Here is a 13,425-nt window from a genome sequence, read left to right as displayed (position 1 = left end):
CTGTACTCAGAGACAACCAGCTGGATAGTTCCTGAAAATACACTGGCTGTAAAGCAAGTCACTTCAGCACACTCTCTTATACCCGCAGACTTCCCCCAATCGGCTAGCAAATATTGCTTGCTAAACACAAAATATCGCCTGCTAGACATTCCTGTCTTTCTGCTAAGCCAAGCACTCCCTTCCACCTCCTTGTACACGTGTCCTCTTTTGCTAGTTAAGCATTAGTAAGCATAAGACAGGAAAAGGGGCCTCTTTAGCAACAGGTCTGGTCGGTTATTGCTTACAGTAGCAGCTTCTGCTAGCTAGCAAGGCAGGAAATGAACTTTTGCCCTGCCAACCAAATTTAGCAAACGGTCACTGGCGGCGTGCTAACTGTCTGGCCAAAATTTGCAAAAGTTGCAGAAATAAGATTAGCACAGGATTAGCACAGGGAGAGCAACCTTTCTTAGGTACAGAATACAAAGCACAGAAAATATTGAGAGAAACTTTTCCCATCTTCCTTCACTGCAACCCTGCCCAAGGGTCTGGGCAGGGGTATCTATAACATTTCAAACAAAGGATTTCAGTTTTCACCAATCATGTACATCATTACCTCATTTCATCTTTAATACACATGTGCAATAAGCATTGCTAACTAAACTTTGATTCTCACCGTGATTGTGTTAGTATGCATGTTGGGAAGCACGGCGACTTGCCAAATTATCACTTTTATAAACAACAGGTTACCATAACTTCTCTGTTAGAAACATATTCAAAGATTTATAGGGGTTCATATTATCACATTCATTATGGCCCTTTGGGCCACTACCACACCGGCACGGCCAAGGTCACTGGGGAGAGTCTTGGCGGCTTCCCCCGCTGACACCCGGTTCCCCTCCGGTGGTAGCAGACTGGAGGCCAGCCAGCCAGGCAGCGCAGTTGGAGCTGGCTGTTTTCAGGAGCTCCATGCTGCTGTGGCGCCCACTATCTTGCTTCGCCGGAAGTCCATGAGCCTTTTTTTTAAAATACCTCAGATCGCAGCAAAAATGTAAAGTCATTTTAAGAGTGGTAAAATGAGAAACTGCAGAAAGTTGTGCCATTCACAAGGGTGGGTGTGTTTACCCTCCCCCTGATTAGATTACCCAAGCCTTTTTTGCCTGCACATGTCCTAGGTGAATAAGGGAGCTATTATTGAAATCACAACATCATTGTGGATACACACACTCCATTGCCAGAAATGCCCCGTCTATTTTGATCTGTTTTCAAATGGACACAGGCCGCATTCACACCATATACTATACAATTTTTTTTTTTTTTTTTTGTATATACTATACAATTTTAAACAGTCATGGCTTCCCCTGAAGAATTATGCAATCTTTAGTTTGTTAAGACTGCTGGGAGAGACCCCTTTCAGAATTAGAATTCCCAGAATGGTTTTACACTGTTATGTAATGTAATGTTATGTTATGTAAGCTTGGGTTGTCTAATGACTCTCAGCACTCTTAAGAGGTCAGAGCTCTCAGAAATCTTTGGGAGAAGCCATGACTTTTGGCGTCATAGAGCTTTAAATGTATGAGTGTGAATGTGGCCTTACTGCAGGGCAATGCAGAATCAAACTGCAAATAAGCTTTTGTTTTTGGAATGAAACTAGTTTCTCAAGAAACACTTTTCAGGGGCAAAACAATGTGCAATGGATCTCAGTTGTGTGTGGATTGCATAGAAAGCACAAGTGCTCAGTTCACTTTGATTCTAGAATGAAAAGTCTGTATCCAACCCCTCTCTGCCTCCCACATTGTATGGGGGGAGGGGGCTCATTTAATTTCACTGCACACAGGTGGTGTAGTGACAATAAAGGTTTATTTATTTATTTATTTATTTATTACTACTACTACTACTACTACTACTACTACTACAGGCAGTGCCACAGGTGGTTAATGGCATGCTTCAGCCTGACAATAGAATCCTGGAAGAAGCACTGCAGGATGTGGCAAGCAGTCTCAGAGACATGGCCAGGGTGTTGAAGAAAATGCATGGTAAGCTTGATATTTCCCACTTTCATTCACAAACTATTGCTCAGCCATTCATAGCACAAGGACAGAAAAGGTAGAAAGCTGGAGAAAATAGCATAAAAGTGATATGCACTCTAAAATGGGAGTAGCAAATGCCCTCCAGATGTTGTTGGACACAACTCTCATCATCCCTGACTATTGCCCATGTTGGGTGGGGTTGATGGGAAATTGAGTCCAAAGACCCCTGAAGAACCACAGGCTGGCTATCTAAAAGACAACAGTTGTGTGTGTAGACTAAGATTGTGCAGAAATATGGAAAAGTCTCATGATGTGATCCTGACAACAGAATTCAACTTCCTGAGCATATTAAAGGTAAAGGTAAAGGTACCCCTGCCCGAACGGGCCAGTCTTGACAGACTCTGGGGTTTGTGCGCCCATCTCACATCTATTGGCCGGGGGCCAGCGCTGTCCGGGGACACTTCCGGGTCACGTGGCCAGCGTGACAACGCTGCTCTGGCGAGCCAGAGCCGCACACGGAACGCCGTTTACCTTCCCGCTGGTAAGCGGTACCTATTTATCTACTTGCCCCCGGGGGTGCTTTCGAGCTGCTAGGTGGGCAGGCGCTGGGACCGAGCAGCGGGAGCGCACCCCGCCGCGGGGATTCGAACCGCCGACCTATCGATCGGCAAGCCCTAGGCGTTGAGGCTTTAGCCCACAGCGCCACCCGCGTCCCTTACTGCCCTGTGAAAAAGAAAGTGCAGATTCAGCTACTCAAAGTAGTTCCACTGAAATGAATGAACCTAAGTTAGTAATGGGTTTGCTCTGAGTAGAACTAGCACTGGATAGGATCAGCACGGGAAACCCAATGAAGCCACTGAGGGTTGCCTGCTTGGCAGTGACCTGTCCACATGACTTTCTTGGTGAAACGTTCATTTGTGGAATGCCCTCCATTGTGAGGTGTGTCAGTCTCCCTCATTATTAGCTTTTAGGAGAAATTTTAAAACACCAAGCATTTGAGAGCTGAAAGTCCTGCCCCTCGCACCCCTGAAATTTTTAATTTAAGAATAAGAGCAGTTTTTTGGCAGTTTTAGAATATTGTTTTAAACTGTTTCAAGAAATCTCACTAGTCTTGTTTTGGTATTGATGTGTTTTCTGCATGGACTCCTTTGGAGAAAGGGTGTTGTCAGGGGTTCAGGAGCAGAGACGCAGAGAAGGGAGGAAGCAGAGAGCGAGGGGGAGGAATCCGAAGGGAAAATGAGTGATGATGACGACCCGAGATCTCCAAGCCTAAGCAGTGAGTCAGAGGACTCCCAAAAGGGAGCCCCAGTGAGCAGAGCAAGGGGGGGATCCGGGGGGACACCCCAGGAGGAAGGGAACAGAGGAGATTCAGAGAGTAGCAGCTGGAAGTCGGGACCCACGCTCATAACTGAGGGCGGCAGCAGCTGGAAGTCGGGACCCACGCTCAAGACTGAGAGCAGCAGGGAGGAAGGTAGCCAGGCATCGGGTTCCGGAGGCTGTCAGCAGGAGGGAGGGCACGAGTCAGGGGTGGTCACGCCCTCCTCAGAGAGCGAGGCAACGGTTAAGAGGAAAGTAGAGAGTTGGGCGCGCGCGCCAAGTTCAAATGCAGCGGAAGCTGGAGCAGTAAGCAGCCCGGAGAGTGAGCCAGGTCCTAAAGCCCGCCGCAAGGAGGCAGAAGGATCAGGGGGGTCAGCGTCAGAGGAGAGTAGAAGGGAGGAGGCCCAGGGGGGCAGAAGGACCCAGAGACGTAGGGAGAGGCGAAGGAGGTGGAGCAAGGCTAGGGTATTAAGCTGGTGTGCAAGAGGCGGGGACTCAGACGGGTCTTCGCCGACCTAGGGCAGAAGGTGTAGAGCTGCACGCTGCAGTTCGGAAATGAAACCTGTAACTTAATAAAGACTCTTATAAAGTGAACGCTGGCGGACTTGGTCCTATGTGAGCTGGGACTGGGTGGCAGCCCTGACAGTAAGACCCGTCTCTCAAAAGCTTCGGACACCTGATATCTCGCAGCGGAGAGAGAGGCAGCTGGAGGAGGGGATCGGTGTTTGGGAGCAAGCTCACGACGGTTAGCAGAGATGACGGAAGCAGAGAAAGTTACAGCGCTGCAACAGGCAGTTACCCAATTGAACGCGGAGGTACTGGCATCCAAGAAGAGGGAGGAGGATGCGGCAGCCGCCTACAGAGATCTCCACGCCAGGTTTGAAGCATGGGTTAAACACGGGCAGCCAGGACCCAGACCGGAGGGGGTTGGGTTGGCACGGAGAGCAGGAGGGCTTGTGGCTCACTTCGATGGGAATTTACAACAGTACCCCAATTTTCGAGCAGACGTAATGTGCGCACTGCAACTGCTGGCAAAAGACTTTAGAGATGAGGAAGAGAAAGTGGGGTTCATACTATCCCATTTGCATGGGGATGGTAAGCGTGGCTACGCAATTTGTGGAGGGATAAAGATCCGGCGCTTCAGAATGCAGATGCCTTTATCAAAGCGATGGATGCGTGTTTTTTGTCTACTATTGATGTGGATCTTGCCCGACGGGAGATTCATGGACTAAAACAAGGGAGGGCAAGCGTCCGGCAGTACCACGCCCGCTTTTTTGCGCTGGTCAGTGCCTTAGAGTGGGACCGGGATTCGCCCCCTGTCAGAGACCTGTTCTGGGAGGGTCTAAGCGCTGCGGTCAAGGATGAAATTGCAAGGGGGGAGAGGCCCCGAAGCACGCAGGAGGTGGTCCAAAGGGCGCTGACTGTGGGGGTGAGGCTGGAAGAACGTCCATGGTGCAGAGATGAAGGACGTGGAGGGCGCGAAGCAGCGAGAAGTTTCTCTTTCGTTCCAAGAGAAGCAGCGCGTGCGCAATCCACACCTCCGCCAGGAGGGGGAGGGGAACCGATGGAGGTTGGAGGTGCAAGGGCTCAGTCAGCAGCCAGAGCCCTAGCACCGGCAGCAGTGAAAGCGAAGCCTCCTAGAGGGAACAGGAAGTGTTACATCTGCGAGGATCCAGGCCATTTGGCGAAAGAGTGTCCCCGGAGGCTCCACAAGCACACTGCAGCCTCAGCAATGGTGACTGCAGCAACGCAGCAAGGAGAACCACAGCAGGGAAACGACGATGTCTGGCTGGAGACAGAGGCACTGGGGCCCAGCCAGACGCATCAGTGAAGCAGTCCCCAGCGATCTTGCAACCCACGGACCCCCTCCCACCCAAACCAGTAGTGCAGCTCACAGCATCTCTCCAGCTACCCGATGGCGTCACTATCGAAGTGCCGCTTTCTGTGGATTCTGGAAGCAACGCAGACTTTATAGCGCAGGATTTTGTGGAGCAGCACGCTATACAGCTACTGCCTGCCACTCTGCCCCTGCAAGTCGTCACAGTGGATGGCAGAGAGTTGCTAGGGGGGCAGGTGGTGAAGCAGACGCCACCGATGGTGATGCGCCTTGGCAACCACAGGGAAGTCATCAGTTTTAATGTCACCCAACTGTCGGACACGCCCATTGTGTTGGGCATGAGTTGGCTGGACAGGCACAGTCCGACACTGGCTTGGTACCAGAGACAGCTGATCTTCGGCTCCTCTTATTGCGCAGAACACTGCATCCTGCCCAGACAGGAGGGAGAGGAGGAGGAATCACAACTGCAGTTGGGAACGTTGCAAGCAGTCCCCCACAAATACGCAGACTTTCTGGAGGTCTTCTGCGAGAAAGAGGCTGACAAGCTACCACCGCACAGGCAATATGACTGCAAGATTGACCTCCTACCAGGGGCGACGCTGCCGAAAGGGAAGCTGTATTCCATGTCTGAGGACGAATTACAGGAACTCAAACAGTTCATAGATCACAATTTGCAGCGCGGTTTCATCCGGGAGTCCAGGGCAGTAGGGGGCAGTCCTGTTTTCTTCGTGAAGAAGAAAGACACGCCCCAAAAAAGACTGGTGGTGGATTTTCGCCTCTTAAACAAGATGACCAAGCCTTCTGATTTCCCCATGCCCAGGATTGACGACCTACTGGCGACGGTGCGCAAGGGACGCGTGTTCACCAAGTTGGACCTGCGAGGTGCGTACAATCTCATCCGCATGAGGGAGGGCGATGAGTGGAAGACAGCCATGTTCACGCCTCTGGGCACCTACGAATACAGAGTGATGCCGTTTGGATTGCAAAACGGTTCTCACTGTTTCCAAGCTTTCATGCATCATGTGTTGGCGGGACTCCTTTACAAGAAGTGCGTCTGCTTTCTGGATGACATCCTGATATTCTCCGAATCGCAGCAAGCCCATGACCAAGATGTTCGGGAGGTGCTGAAGAGGCTGCAGCAGCATAGACTGTACGCCAAACTGGAGAAGTGCCAGTTCGACACGACGGAGGTGGATTTCTTGGGTTACAAGTTGTCGGACAAGGGGCTAGCCATGGACAGCGCCAAGGTTCGCGCGGTGTTGGATTGGAAGAGCCCGCGCAACCGGAAGGAGGTCCAGCGGTTTGTCGGCTTCGCCAACTTCTATCGCAAGTTTATCAAGGGGTTCGCGATGCAGACGGCGGCCATTACGGACACGCTAAGCTCCAAGAAAAAGAAATTCATCTGGACGGAGCAGGCGGAGCAGTCCTTTCAGGCACTCAAGCGTCTCTTCGCGTCGGAAGAGCAACTGCTGCATATCGACCCCAGCAGACCGATGCGGGTAGAGACAGACGCGTCCGATAGAGCAGTGGGAGCTGTCCTGCTGCAAAGGGACCCACAGGGGGTCTGGAGGCCGGGAGCGTTCTACTCCAGAAAGCTCAGCAAGTCGGAGCAGAACTACACCATCTGGGACAGGGAGTTGCTGGCCATTCATGCAGCTTTCAAGGCGTGGAGGCACTTCCTGATCGGCGCCAAGCACACGGTGCAGGTCTGCACGGATCACAAGAATCTGGAGCACTGGCGCACGGCTCAGTTCCTGAACCAGAGGCAGATACGTTGGGCGGAGTTCTTTGCTGACTTCAATTTCCGAATAGAGTACGTCCCAGGCGACACCAACATCATGGCGGATGCACTGTCCCGCAAACCGCAATACCTCGAAGAGGCGACGCCAGCGGCAGCCATGCACATCTTCGCGCCAACGGCGTGGGCGTGCGCTTCAGCCACAGTAAACCTGGATGCGGTGCGGCGGGCGTTGCAGGACGACTCATTCGCGCAGGCAAAGATGGCAGAGGTGCACAAGGGCACGGCGAAGGGCGACGAGTTCCAGATACGAGACGGCTTGCTCTTACGTAAAGGGGCCATCTACGTGCCGGGAGACGAACTTCGCACCAGGGTACTGCAGCAGCTGCACGACGCACCCACGGCCGGGCACTTTGGCACGGAAAAAACGGTGGAATTAGTCGCAAGGGACTTTTGGTGGCCCAGACTGAGAGGGGAAGTCGCGGACTACGTTGCGAGGTGCGACACCTGCCAGAGGGCCAAACCGGTGCACAAACCACCGGCGGGACTGCTGGAACCGCTGCAAACGCCGTTTGAACCGTGGGAGAGGGTGGCCCTGGACTTTGTCACGGATTTACCCAGCTCGAAAGGCAAGACAGCTGTACTAGTGGTGGTGGACTTGTTCACCAAGATGGCACATTTCATTCCGTGTGCGAAGGTGGCCACGGCGGAACAAACCGCCAAACTGTTCATAGATCACGTGTTCAAAGTGCATGGTCTGCCGCGGTCTATCCTGTCCGACCGCGGACGCCAGTTCATCTCGAATTTCTGGCAGAAGCTGATGAGTTTTCTAAATGTCAAGGTCGATCTGGCATCAGCAAGACACCCGCAGACCAACGGGCAAGCAGAGAGGGTCAATGCCATCATGCAGCAGTACCTGAGATGCTATGCCAATCAACAGCCTGCGACCTGGGTGGATTACCTGCCGCTCGCCGAGTTCGCTTACAACAACACGAAGCACGTGTCCACAGGGGTGACGCCGTTCTTCGCCAACAATGGGAGGCATCCCAGAACCTTCCCGGGACGGGAGAGAGTGGGGGAAGGAGAACCACAGACGGCGGACGCGTTCGCGTCAGAGTTGCAGGCGGTCCACGATCAACTCAGACGGCAGCTGGAGCTAGCTAAGCACGCCTACAAGGTGCAAGCTGACAAGCACAGGCGGGTTGGCGAAGAGATCCAAGTGGGAGACTGGGTCTGGTTGGCAGCCCACGCAGTGCCGACCAGGTCACTAGCCAAGAAGAAGTTGGGGCACAAGCAAATCGGTCCGTACCAAGTCGAAGCACAAATCAACCCGGTAGCCTTCCGACTGGCGCTGCCGGAGGGTTCCAGAATGCATCCGGTGTTCCACAGGTCGGTGCTCACTCCCTACAAGGCACCTCACAGATTCCAGGAGCCAGGGACGGCACCGAGTCCGTTCCGGGAGCGGACGGAGACGCGGGGGGTGACGCAGCAAGACCCCATCAACGAGGTCACGGAGATTTTGGACTCCAGATGGGGGGAAGAGGGAGTCGAATACCTCCTAGCCAGAGAGGGCACCCGGGCCAGCGCCAATAGCTGGGTGCCAGACTACGCTTTGGAGGAACCCCTGCTCAAGGACGAGTTTCATGCCCTTTTCCCACACAGACCCATGCCAGCGAGCTTCTTCGACGACTGGCTGTTCACGCCCACACTTTCTTCCAGCACGTTCCATGGATTCGACTCGGACGGGGAACCCGCACTGAGCACCCGTTCCCCAGAAGGATCGCCGGCGGGTTCGGCGTCAGACACCTCGTATTGGTGGGACGATCGACCGGAGGAGCAATGGCGCCGGAAGTGGCTGGAGATGCCAGGTCGAGCGACCGACGCAGAGACTGACATGGACGTGTTCGGGGAGGACCTTGGGTTCGAGCACGGCGGTACAGAGATGGAAGCGGAACAGGTCAACGTCGACGACCGCGAGGAGGAAGACTCGGAGGTCTTCAGTTGGTGGCCCACCACGGGGAGCGAACTGTATCCGGCATTCCCTCCCGTGATGATGGAGCACCCAGCACCCACACCTGAAAGCGGGGAGGGGGGAAGGGGGGGCTTCGAGGGGGGGATGGATGTCAGGGGTTCAGGAGCAGAGACGCAGAGAAGGGAGGAAGCAGAGAGCGAGGGGGAGGAATCCGAAGGGAAAATGAGTGATGATGACGACCCGAGATCTCCAAGCCTAAGCAGTGAGTCAGAGGACTCCCAAAAGGGAGCCCCAGTGAGCAGAGCAAGGGGGGGATCCGGGGGGACACCCCAGGAGGAAGGGAACAGAGGAGATTCAGAGAGTAGCAGCTGGAAGTCGGGACCCACGCTCATAACTGAGGGCGGCAGCAGCTGGAAGTCGGGACCCACGCTCAAGACTGAGAGCAGCAGGGAGGAAGGTAGCCAGGCATCGGGTTCCGGAGGCTGTCAGCAGGAGGGAGGGCACGAGTCAGGGGTGGTCACGCCCTCCTCAGAGAGCGAGGCAACGGTTAAGAAGAAAGTAGAGAGTTGGGCGCGCGCGCCAAGTTCAAATGCAGCGGAAGCTGGAGCAGTAAGCAGCCCGGAGAGTGAGCCAGGTCCTGAAGCCCGCCGCAAGGAGGCAGAAGGATCAGGGGGGTCAGCGTCAGAGGAGAGTAGAAGGGAGGAGGCCCAGGGGGGCAGAAGGACCCAGAGACGTAGGGAGAGGCGAAGGAGGTGGAGCAAGGCTAGGGTATTAAGCTGGTGTGCAAGAGGCGGGGACTCAGACGGGTCTTCGCCGACCTAGGGCAGAAGGTGTAGAGCTGCACGCTGCAGTTCGGAAATGAAACCTGTAACTTAATAAAGACTCTTATAAAGTGAACGCTGGCGGACTTGGTCCTATGTGAGCTGGGACTGGGTGGCAGCCCTGACAGGTGTAATATAAATTTAATAAAATAAATAAATAAACTGACTTCACCAGTTTTGGAAATGTGAAATTTATTTTTGATCCAGTTTTGTTTTTGTTTTTATGCTTCACTTCCTAGATTACGTGGATCCTGCAATATTCTACGGTGTGATACAGATCTTCTTTTCTGGGTAAATACAGCATGTATACTTTTTGCTCTTTAAACGTTTTCCAAGTAGGAGTAGAGGGACAAGCAGGGGTACACTCTTGAGAAAATCCGCGCTCTAGAAACAGCCACACATGCTGCTCTTATTTCTTTATGCATTTGATTCCATTTATGCATCATTTCCTGTAAAATAAGTTGAGGTGAGTCCACAGTGAAAACATCAAGCTAAGCTCCGCCCCGCTCCTAGTGGCCTCGCAGAGCTGCCTGCGGTCCTGGGACCAGCGCAGCTCTGCCCGGGAGCCGGGGGAGAAGCTCCGCCCCGCTCCCGGTGGCCGCGCAGAGCTGCCTGCGGTCCTGGGACCAGCGCAGCTCTGCCCGGCCACCGGGAGCCGGGGGAGAAGCTCCGCCCCGCTCCCGGTGGCCGCGCAGAGCTGCCTGCGGTCCTGGGACCAGCGCAGCTCTGCCCGGCCACCGGGAGCCGGGGGAGAAGCTCCGCCCCGCTCCCGGTGGCCGCGCAGAGCTGCCTGCGGTCCTGGGACCAGCGCAGCTCTGCCCGGCCACCGGGAGCCGGGGGAGAAGCTCCGCCCCGCTCCCGGTGGCCGCGCAGAGCTGCCTGCGGTCCTGGGACCAGCGCAGCTCTGCCCGGCCACCGGGAGCGGGGGAGAAGCTCCGCCCCGCTCCCGGTGGCCGCGCAGAGCTGCCTGCGCTCCTGGGACCAGCGCAGCTCTGCCCGGCCACCGGGAGCCGGGGAGAAGCTCCGCCCCGCTCCCGGTGGCCGCGCAGAGCTGCCTGCGCTCCTGGGACCAGCGCAGCTCTGCCCGGCCACCGGGAGCCGGGGGAGAAGCTCCGCCCCGCTCCCGGTGGCCGCGCAGAGCTGCCTGCGGTCCTGGGACTCACCTCAACTTATTTTACAGGAAATGATGCATAAATGGAATCAAATGCATAAAGAAATAAGAGCAGCATGTGTGGCTGTTTCTAGAGCGCGGATTTTCTCAAGAGTGTACCCCTGCTTGTCCCTCTACTCCTACTTGGAAAACGTTTAAAGAGCAAAAAGTATACATGCTGTATTTACCCAGAAAAGAAGATCTGTATCACACCGTAGAATATTGCAGGATCCACGTAATCTAGGAAGTGAAGCATAAAAACAAAAACAAAACTGGATCAAAAATAAATTTCACATTTCCAAAACTGGTGAAGTCAGTTTATTTATTTATTTTATTAAATTTATATTACACCCTTTCTCCAAAGGAGTCCATGCAGAAAACACATCAATACCAAAACAAGACTAGTGAGATTTCTTGAAACAGTTGAAAACAATATTCTAAAACTGCCAAAAAACTGCTCTTATTCTTAAATTAAAAATTTCAGGGGTGCGAGGGGCAGGACTTTCAGCTCTCAAATGCTTGGTGTTTTAAAATTTCTCCTAAAAGCTAATAATGAGGGAGACTGACACACCTCACAATGGAGGGCATTCCACAAATGAACGTTTCACCAAGAAAGTCATGTGGACAGGTCACTGCCAAGCAGGCAACCCTCAGTGGCTTCATTGGGTTTCCCGTGCTGATCCTATCCAGTGCTAGTTCTACTCAGAGCAAACCCATTACTAACTTAGGTTCATTCATTTCAGTGGAACTACTTTGAGTAGCTGAATCTGCACTTTCTTTTTCACAGGGCAGTAAGGGACGCGGGTGGCGCTGTGGGCTAAAGCCTCAACGCCTAGGGCTTGCCGATCGATAGGTCGGCGGTTCGAATCCCCGCGGCGGGGTGCGCTCCCGCTGCTCGGTCCCAGCGCCTGCCCACCTAGCAGCTCGAAAGCACCCCCGGGGGCAAGTAGATAAATAGGTACCGCTTACCAGCGGGAAGGTAAACGGCGTTCCGTGTGCGGCTCTGGCTCGCCAGAGCAGCGTTGTCACGCTGGCCACGTGACCCGGAAGTGTCCCCGGACAGCGCTGGCCCCCGGCCAATAGATGTGAGATGGGCGCACAAACCCCAGAGTCTGTCAAGACTGGCCCGTTCGGGCAGGGGTACCTTTACCTTTACCTTTAATATGCTCAGGAAGTTGAATTCTGTTGTCAGGATCACATCATGAGACTTTTCCATATTTCTGCACAATCTTAGTCTACACACACAACTGTTGTCTTTTAGATAGCCAGCCTGTGGTTCTTCAGGGGTCTTTGGACTCAATTTCCCATCAACCCCACCCAACATGGGCAATAGTCAGGGATGATGAGAGTTGTGTCCAACAACATCTGGAGGGCATTTGCTACTCCCATTTTAGAGTGCATATCACTTTTATGCTATTTTCTCCAGCTTTCTACCTTTTCTGTCCTTGTGCTATGAATGGCTGAGCAATAGTTTGTGAATGAAAGTGGGAAATATCAAGCTTACCATGCATTTTCTTCAACACCCTGGCCATGTCTCTGAGACTGCTTGCCACATCCTGCAGTGCTTCTTCCAGGATTCTATTGTCAGGCTGAAGCATGCCATTAACCACCTGTGGCACTGCCTGTAGTAGTAGTAGTAGTAGTAGTAGTAGTAGTAGTAGTAATAAATAAATAAATAAATAAATAAACCTTTATTGTCACTACACCACCTGTGTGCAGTGAAATTAAATGAGCCCCCTCCCCCCATACAATGTGGGAGGCAGAGAGGGGTTGGATACAGACTTTTCATTCTAGAATCAAAGTGAACTGAGCACTTGTGCTTTCTATGCAATCCACACACAACTGAGATCCATTGCACATTGTTTTGCCCCTGAAAAGTGTTTCTTGAGAAACTAGTTTCATTCCAAAAACAAAAGCTTATTTGCAGTTTGATTCTGCATTGCCCTGCAGTAAGGCCACATTCACACTCATACATTTAAAGCTCTATGACGCCAAAAGTCATGGCTTCTCCCAAAGATTTCTGAGAGCTCTGACCTCTTAAGAGTGCTGAGAGTCATTAGACAACCCAAGCTTACATAACATAACATTACATTACATAACAGTGTAAAACCATTCTGGGAATTCTAATTCTGAAAGGGGTCTCTCCCAGCAGTCTTAACAAACTAAAGATTGCATAATTCTTCAGGGGAAGCCATGACTGTTTAAAATTGTATAGTATATACAAAAAAAAAAAAAAAAAAAAAATTGTATAGTATATGGTGTGAATGCGGCCTGTGTCCATTTGAAAACAGATCAAAATAGACGGGGCATTTCTGGCAATGGAGTGTGTGTATCCACAATGATGTTGTGATTTCAATAATAGCTCCCTTATTCACCTAGGACATGTGCAGGCAAAAAAGGCTTGGGTAATCTAATCAGGGGGAGGGTAAACACACCCACCCTTGTGAATGGCACAACTTTCTGCAGTTTCTCATTTTACCACTCTTAAAATGACTTTACATTTTTGCTGCGATCTGAGGTATTTTAAAAAAAAGGCTCATGGACTTCCGGCGAAGCAAGATAGTGGGCGCCACAGCAGCATGGA

General features: G+C 52.5%; 1 long non-coding RNA gene across 1 annotated transcript in view; it reads left to right on the top strand.

Annotated features, from left to right (window-relative positions):
* LOC309542801 overlaps nt 1-11,145 on the top strand; it is a 51,430-nt gene extending 40,285 nt beyond the window's left edge. Inside the window, exon 2 of the long non-coding RNA XR_014224448.1 lies at nt 10,872-11,145. This is a non-coding gene — a long non-coding RNA (uncharacterized lncRNA). The remainder of the gene's footprint in view (nt 1-10,871) is intronic.
* The last annotated feature ends 2,280 nt before the right edge of the window (nt 11,146-13,425 follow it).

Source organism: Podarcis vaucheri, assembly GCF_965113315.1.
Source record: "Podarcis vaucheri genome assembly, chromosome: 11".
In the NCBI taxonomy this organism is placed as follows: domain Eukaryota; kingdom Metazoa; phylum Chordata; class Lepidosauria; order Squamata; family Lacertidae; genus Podarcis; species Podarcis vaucheri.
This window is presented reverse-complemented; position numbering and strand designations above follow the sequence as displayed.